General features: G+C 46.5%; 1 pseudogene; it reads left to right on the top strand.

Annotated features, from left to right (window-relative positions):
• Positions 1-5,499: 5,499 nt before the first annotated feature.
• On the top strand, positions 5,500-6,035 carry LOC103081987 (chromatin modification-related protein MEAF6 pseudogene; annotated as a pseudogene).
• Positions 6,036-9,033: the final 2,998 nt, after the last annotated feature.

The raw sequence follows: 9,033 nt of genomic DNA, 5'->3' as shown, positions 1-9,033 counted from the left end.
GCATGAAAGTGGCAGTGTGGGTAACAGCTGCTAGGAAGGCCCTTAAAAGATAGCTGGCTTGTGTCCTTCACTGCTTTTGTCTTCCTCCCTTATTTTTCCCGGTGGACAAAATGTGGTTGCATTGGCTGGAGTTCAGGAAGCCTTCCTAGACAAAGGGACATCAGGCCAAGGACAGTGGATCACTGAGAGCCAGCGAGCTGCATCCCTGACAATTACACAGCTACTGTGTACCAGGTTGTCCTGTCCATACCAGGGATCCTCCCCTTGGGTCTGGGCAGGATCTGTGCTGAACCTTGCACTCCTCTCTGGCAACACTCCTTCTGAGACCCTGAGCTGCCACGGAAGGAATCCTGGGACCAGCCCCCTCACTGGAGAGGCCACAGCAGGCATGCCGTTCAATAGCCTCCATTCAGTCCAGTCTTCTGACCATCCCTGCTGTACTAATTTCCTATGGCTGCTGTACCAAACCTGGTAGTTCTTATCGTGCTGGAGGTCAGGAGTCCAACCAAGATCAGGCCAAAATCAAGGTGTTGGCAGGGCCTCGCTCCCTCCAGTGGCTCTAGAGGCAAATCTGTTTCCCTGCCTTTTCCAAAGCTGTATTCCCCCCAAATCCTTGATTCATGGTCGCTTCCCTCCAGCTTCAAAGCCAGACTCACGGAACCCTGTTTCCATTCTCGCGGAGCCTTTTTCTAGAGTCAATCTCCCTGTCTCTCATAAGGACAGTTCTGATTACATTTAGGGCCCACCTGAGTAATCCAGGCTAATCCCCCCATCTGAAAAGTCTCGATTTAATCACATGTGCAAAGTGCCTTTTGCCGTGTAAGGTGACATTCATGGGTCTCAAGGATTAGAACTTGGATGTCTTGGGGGCCATGGCTCAGCCCACTGCTCCCATCAAGGAATCTGTCCTGGATCCTCCAGACCAGCCCATCGGGCAACTGAATGCAATGCCAGATGACCACAATTGATGCCCAGTGGGACAGAAGAGTCATCCATGGAACCCCGCTGGAATTCCTGGCCCACAAAATCATGAACTATAATAAAATGGTGGTTGTTTTCCGCAACTGACGTTTTAGGGTAATTTGTTACATAGCAACAGGTAACCCAGAAGGAACAAGTACTGAAAGATTTGGGTTGGCCTGGTCCACTCTGCCCACAGGCTCCTCTTGCAACAGACACAGGTCTTGGAGATATAGCTGTCGGGTCAAGAATGCTTTGAAGATTTTACCCCAGTCGCCTCCATCATCACTGTTTGAGGCGAAGGAAAACAGCGCTCCTCTTCTGTTAAAGGAATTGGTTCTGAGCGGATGAAAACCACTCTGGAGCATCTTTCCCCATTTCCTCAGACTCTTTTCACCTTCTGCTTTTCCCCACCTTCCCCCCAAAGTCTGAAGTAAAGGCATCCTTTGAGAGTAAAGCAGGAATCGCGGTCTAAGGAGAAGCATCTCTGCTTCCTTTCCCCTCATTTTAATCCCTGTCTTCACGAGCAATCACTAGCTTACCATGTACCTGTCTGAGAGGCACCGCCATACAGCTGTTCTTACCACTCCAAGCTCCAGTGGCTCCCTGTTCTTCTGACCTGGGAGAGCGTGTGAGGGTGTTTTTAATATTCTAGAAGATGAGTTGTCCTAATAGCTTTTGCCTTTACTCAGTCTCGGTGGGAACAGGACTTGCTTTCTAATTTTCTTGTTTGGAAGATTGAAATCCTGGATGCTGGCTCTTAAACACGCTGTGTTCCTAAATACTCTGCAACAGTTGAGAGTCTGTTTAAAATTACAAAGGATTTTACAGAGGACTTACCGAGTTTGTTTATTCAAGTTACTCAGGACATTTTGTTTCCTGTAAGCACTTCATTTCTTCAGGAGCACTGATGGTATATTTACTGAGAGAGACACTCATGTCCCCAGGGAGGTGGGTGAAGACGGGACATCGAAACAGAAACAGGATGTCACCACAGCCTAACCCAGGCCACCCTAGAATTCTTCTTGTCCTGGTGCTCAAGGTAATCCCCCCTTTCCACTCCAGATTTACAGCTGACAGAGCCTATGTCCTACCAAAGTATTTGCATTTCATTAAGTGATTTCTGAAAACTCTCAAGAAAATGAACAGTATTTGCTAGTAAACCTGATGGAGAGGTGGAGGTATTTGGAGGATAGGCAGAAAACAGTACTGTTTGCTGAATGAATGGATGGATGGGGACCCCCATTCTCAGCAGGTTGGCCTTATTCATTCTAACCATATATCTTCAGTCTTAAGTCTACCTAGCAACGTTCAAAGTGAAAGGTTGGAATCAGACCCCCAAAGTCATTTTGAATAGTAAGTTTTTGCCATCTTTTTTCCCTTCTCAAAGTAATATTTGTTGAGGTCATAAGGATATTGAGAGTCAAAGATGATTCCCTTTTTACCCACTTTAAGCATTACTCCATTCTGTTTAATGCAAATATTTTGAGCACGTAATATGTTCCCAGCACAGAGCTAAGTGCTAGATCTGGGGAGATGGTGGGAACAAGGCTAGGATGATCAAACATCCTGGTTTTCCTGGGGCACAGGGCTTGGAATTGTAAAAACAGGGAAGTCCTAGAGCAACCCAGACAAGTGGGTCATCCCTCCGCTATTCCGGAGTTGTGGTCAAAACATGGAAAGTGATAGTAAATGTGGAATCACACCAGTGAGACGTGCTGTCAAAGAAAAGGAGAAAGGTGCTCTAGTTTGATTATTTTATTTTATTTTATTTTATTTATTTATTTTTTTGTGGTACGCGGGCCTCTCACTGCTGTGGCCTCTCCCATTGCGGAGCACAGGCTCCGGACGCGCAGGCTCAGCGGCCATGGCTCACGGGCCCAGCCGCTCCGCGGCACGTGGGATCTTCCCGGACCGGGGCACGAACCCGTGTCCCCTGCATCGGCAGGCGGACTCCCAACCACTGCGCCACCAGGGAAGCCCAGGTGCTCTAGTTTGATGGTGAGGAGAGTTTTCCCCAAAGAGACACTAAAGTTAACTAGAAGAATCAGTACAGGTTAGTTGAAAAAGCAAGAGGAAAAGCATTCTAACACGTGAAGGCTTGATGCTGGAGAAAGCCTGGTGCACACAAGGAAAGAGGTTCCATCTGCTGTGACCAAAGTCGAGAAAAGGAAGGAGAGATTTCTTCATGGCAGAGATGCTCCAAAGCCACCTTGTGAAAGGCTTTGTACCTGATATTACAGATTCTAGATCATACCCTAAAGCCTATGGGAAGTCATCAAAAGGCTTTAAGAAAAACCATAAAGTTCTCATACCATCAGGTTTTGCTAAAGGCCTCTGCTGCCAACTGTTCACTCTTTCTGAGGACACCTACTCAGTACTGGACCTGAATCAAAACCCCTCTCAGTCACAGAGAAGTAAACTGCCGGGCACTGATAAAGTTGGATGTACACAGAAGGAAGCCAATGTTAAGTAACTAGTGATGGATATGTGTGATCTGCTCATACAGACTTTTACGGCTGCTGGAAAACATCCTGGACTCCATCCGACTCACTCCCAGTCATTTAAGGATGCCCAAAATCTTGCCCCGGAGCAGCTCATTGTAACCCAGGCATGTTTACTCTGCCCTTTGGAAACCCCTCTGGTGGATGAGTTTCTCATGTTCTCATCCTCTCCAAGCCTGTTAATTTAACAGAGGCCTGGCTTTTCCTGGGTCACTTTCTCAAAGTGTGGCCCCAGGACCACAGAATTAGCCCCACCCAGGAGCTCGTCAAAGAAGCAAACCCTGTGGCCCTTCCCAGACTTACTGACTCAGAATGTCTCTCAGGCAGGTCCAACACCCTGTGTTTTAAGAGGCCCTCCTTTGATTCTGACACGCACTCCTGTTTGAAGCCATCGTCCTATGCAAAGGTTGGACAGCTGGCTCCGGGGGGAGGGGGGAGGCACTGCTCTCTCCTCAGCCCACAGACCATGAAAAGCAGGGGCTACTCCACGTCTAGAATCCCTTTGCCAAGACCCTGCATTGTGACCTGCTCTTACCAAGAGCCAGAGCTTCCTCGCCCTTCACTCCTCACTCTACCTGCCTTTCTTTTATCCAGTTTCCAGTTAATGTCATTTCATTTTCTCTGCTTTGTTTCCAGATGGCTGAGCTTTACTGCACAGTCATACAAGCATCATTTAATCAGAAGTGGGCCCTCTGAACCCAGAGCATTCCCGCCTCTCTCCTTCCTCCCTTTCTCCCTCCCTCCCTCCCTCCCTTTCCTTCCCTCCCTCCTTTCTTCTTTCCCTCCTTCCTTCCTTCCTTATCCATCTTGGCTGACTCCTTATAGAAGTCTTCCCAGCAGTTCTTTCGTCCTCAAGCACCCAAACCACCCGTAAATGTCTGGCTGCATCCCTCCCACACCCAGGAGAGCTCTAGCAGCTCACTTCTTCCGGTGAGGTCCTCAGGCCATCTGCCTCAGAATCGCATGGGAAGTTTGCCGAAGACGAAGGTTCCTCATCCAAAACAGTGTAAGCCCAATTCCTCCTCAAAAGAGTCCTTTCAATGTTCGAAGACAACCTTCGTGTCCTCTCCAAGGCTAATTTTCACCAATGATGTCAGTCACTTTTCTCACATACTAAATACCTCACGACTTACGTAATCCTTGCATTGCATGCTCCCCAATAGTTTCTGGGTTTTCATTCTCCCTTTCAAAATGTGCTGGCCATCATTGCAAAGTTAATATTTCAGTGTTACTTCTAGCTTCCCCTGAATAAAGTGTTACCCAGGGTGAGGGCTTTTTTTTTTTTCCCCCCTCGATTCTATCACAGGAAATGTACCAATTTCTCAGTTTCTTAGTTACCAAATGCAGCCAATCACCTTAATTGCTTGGGGAACTTTAGAAAAATATATACATTCAGGGGCCTCACCCCACTGACTCAGAGCTTTCAGGGAGTGGGACCCAAGAGGCTGGGATTTTCTAAAGTTCTCTAGGCAATTCCGTCAATCAGCCAGCTCCAACTGTACCTCTGTCCTAGACCTAAAAAACTTCTGACTTTGAACTCTGAAAACTGCCTCCATCTCAAATAATCAATTGTTCATTCAAGGATGACAAGGGGAAAAGGTGCTAAATGAGAGTGGGAACTTTGCTTGATACAGAACCTAAAATGGAAAATGGCATTTTTTTTTAAACAGAAGGTATCTATTTCTCACAGTTCTGAAAGCGGTGAAGTTCAAGATCAAGGGTCCTGCAGATGTGATATCTGGTAAGGACTCTCTTCTCAGCCGGCACACGGCCTCCCTGCTGTGTGCTCACGCGGCCTTTCCTCTTTTGAAAACAGTATTTTTTGTTTCATCTCTCCAGAACATAGAATTTGGAACCCTGTGGTATTTTTGATGTATGATTTCAAATAGAAATATTAGGCAAACATGAATTTATTAATCCATCTTATTTAAATGGCACAGAAATTTTTCTAAAATAACGTTGGGACCTTAAAAAAAAAGCAAAACAAAACTTTGGCTTGAAATTATTTTTAAAAATCTATCCACGAGAGTACAACATGGCGATGCACAACAAGGCAGCGCTGCCGCAGATCCCGGACAGCCGGCGCGAGCAGGCGGGGCTCGGGAAGCGGAAGCAGGAGCTGGCGCACACACTGGCCAACTTGGAGAGCCAGATCTATGCTTTTGAAGGAAGCTACCTGGAAGACACTCAGATGTATGGCAACACTATTCGTGGCTGGGATCAGTACCTGACGAACCAAAATACTCCAATAGCAAAAACGATAGAAGGAGCGGCTCTTCAGTAAACCCTCAGTTGCTTCAGCAGCTGCAGCAAATGCACTGGCAGGAGTTCAGGACCAGCTCATTGAAAAGACGGAGCCAGGAAGTGGGACGGAAAGTGATGGTTCTCCAGACTTCCACAGTCAGCAAAACGAGCCCAGCCAGGAGCATCCTGAGAATCTGATGGATCTGTGCGGGGAGTGAAACCTCTGCTTCCTCAGGGAGTCATCATAGCAGCCATAAAAAACGAAAGAATAAAAACCGGCACAGGATGGATCTGAGGTTAAACAGAAAACCACGAGCTGATTATTAGAAGACTCATTAGTGCAGAAGCGTCCAGGCTATAAAGCCCTGCTTCCCTCCGCCGACCTCACAAAGGTAAACACGCCTCACCTGGCTGCGTGGCCGTCCACCTCTGCTTTCCCAGACCCGGTGCCTGTGGCTCTGAGTAGTTTGTTCTGAAATGTGGTGACAAACAAGTCATTTCTGTACGACCATATCGGAGCATTTACTCTGTGTCATTTTCAGTAACAGAATTGCAGAAAAACCCAAGACATTGTTACAATCCCAGCAAGTTGCTAACTGTGCATTTCTCCCTTCCTGGAACGAATGTCTCCACCCTCCAACTGGCTGGCACCAGCTTCATCTGCAATGCGCATTGAGAAATGTTTTCTAGGTTTGTTTTATGCTGAACGTAGACTAGGTCACATTTCAGAGGGAGGCTGTAAATATCTGGCGTTTTCTTATTTTGTTTGTGTTTTATCATTTTTCTGTTATTGTTTTTACCATCTTATTTTCTTTGGGGACTTTTTGTAATGCCATTGTACAGCTCATACCTTTCTGCTGACGTATCTGATAATCTGTTTCATGCGGTTGCCAGTATTCTTAACTGAAAATAGTTTGGTTTACCATAAATAAAATGGGGACTTGGCATTTTGGTTTTTTGCAGAGGGAAGGTAAAGAATGTTTATTTAATAATCACCTATCTTAAATCTTTTTGAGTTAGAAGCAGTTTCATGTTCTGAAAAACATAAGTTTAAATCAATCTTTTTAAAATAGGTATTTTTATTCTTTTGTATAAATAAAATTTCACAGGCTTTGACTTCTCATCCTTCACTTTTAAACCTGAGATTTTTTCACTTACTTATTCGTATCATGCCTTATGGAAATTTCTTTTTCCATCTTTTCTTTCTTTGATGGTATTTGCCTGATTAAATATTGCTCTAAAAATCACTAAGGCAAATGGAAGGGCTCTAAATTGTACCCAAAGCTGATATAACGCCTGGAGTCCTTGAGCAGAGAGTGAATGACAGGATCACCGAGGGGCCACGATGCCCAGCAGACGCCCCTTCTTTTCAGGGTGAATGGGCTGAGGGACCTGTTGATGGTAGTTACCTGCCTCTGGAGCAGTGGCCATCTACCTTGGCTGCACATTGGAATCACCTGGGATGCTTAAAAAAATACCAATGCCTGGGTCCCACTCCCCAAGACTCTGACTCGGGTACGGCCTAGTATTGGGGATATTCTTTCAAAGAGTCCCTGGCATTCTGATAAGAAACCAAGTTGAGAACCACTGCATTAGGAGACTGGATTGTTCGATTTAAATCCTGTGTCATGAATCAGTCTAAGGGATAAGCTGTGGGGCCTCACCTTTCCTGTGACTCTATTTAGTCACAGTCCTTTACTAATGTCCGTATCTTTGGTAGAAAAAATATGTTCCATTTGTGGCAATATCGGTAGAGCTGAAATATGGATGGCGTCTCTTATCAAAACACATCTACCTTGTCAGATGTGCAAACGCTTTCTCTTGTTCTCAAATAAACTTTAAAAAATATATATCTATGAGATTTTTCCATGGGAAAAAAACTTTTTTTAGCCTCTCATGATTGACACTTTATTCCAAATCATGATATTTATTTGCTAAATTACTGTTATTGCAAAGTTCTTATAGGATATTGAATAAGTCAGACTCCTTCACAGGCTCTTCCCTGGTGGTCCAGTGGTTAAGACTTCACTTTCCATTGCAGGGGGTGCGGGTTTGATCTCTGGTCGGGGAGCTAAGATCCCACATGCCTCGCGGCCAAAGAACCAAAACATAAAACAGAAGCGATATTGTAACAAATTCAATAAAGACTTTAAAAATGGTCCACATCAGGGCCTCCCTGGTGGCGCAGTGCTTGAGAGTCCGCCTGCCGATGCAGGAGACGCGGGTTCGTGCCCCGTTTCGGGAAGATCCCACATGCCGCGGAGCGGCTGGGCCCGTGAGCCATGGCCGCTGAGCCTGCGCGTCCGGAGCCTGTGCTCCGCAAATGGGAGAGGCCACGACAGTGAGAGGCCCGCGTACCGCAAAAAAAAAAAAAAAAAAATGGTCCACATCAAACAAACAAACAAACAAAAACTCCCTTAAAACCTGGAAGGCTTGAACTCTCCTTCCTCTCATGAAGCTTGTCATGCTTCATAAAAAGCTTATAAAGCTTATAACAGGGGTAATTTGGACCAAAATTCAAAACTGAAACACGCAAAGTTAGCCCTTTCCAGTCACACTCCTGTGTACGGAACCCAACTTTCCGCAGGACCCCGTGTCTAGAAGCATCATGTAGCCTCTCTTATCATGCTCCACGTCTAACCACTCCCAAGGTAATTAGGACTCAGCCTCTGTGTCTTTGCCTTATTACTTCCAGATTCAGAGCCCCAGGCAGTAAGTAGCATGAAAATTATTTTCTTAAAATCTGTCCATAGCATAGACCCATTTCTCCTTGCTGCTCCTGGCAAAGTATAACTGTAAATCCAGAAATAACACAAGAGGCAAGCAGAGGAGAACTCTGAAAGGGGCTGAGATAAAAGCCACCTGGTTTGGGGTCCCACGACTCGGGGGACAGCATAAAGGCAGGGTGTCTCATGTCCCTCCACCAGCAGGGAAAGGCGGTCCAGGCCCAGCACTTCTCTACCCCAACCTAGTAAGAGAAGGCAGGTCAGCTGGCTCAGTCCTCCCCTGCGATGATCGGGAGGCCCATGTAACAATAGGAGGCAAACCAACACCATCCATCAGGAGGTTGGATCTAAGCCCCAGTAACTCTAAGCCCCTGGGAGAGATGTTCCCCTTGAGAACAGGTCAGAAGACTCCTCTTTCCTCCCCTGCTGAGAAATTCCACAGCTCCCAGCCACAGGAAAGATCTCTCCCCACCCCAGAGTAGATTCACCTCAATAAGCTTCTCCGAGGATACTGAGGTGGCCAGTCTGTGGCTTGACTGGGGAGAGAACCAAACTTCAGAGACTCTCACTCTTGGGTGTGAAGTGCCTGCCCCATCCCC

Source organism: Lipotes vexillifer, unplaced genomic scaffold, assembly GCF_000442215.2.
Source record: "Lipotes vexillifer unplaced genomic scaffold, Lipotes_vexillifer_v1.1 scaffold444, whole genome shotgun sequence".
Classification (NCBI taxonomy): Eukaryota; Metazoa; Chordata; class Mammalia; order Artiodactyla; family Lipotidae; genus Lipotes; species Lipotes vexillifer.
This window is presented reverse-complemented; position numbering and strand designations above follow the sequence as displayed.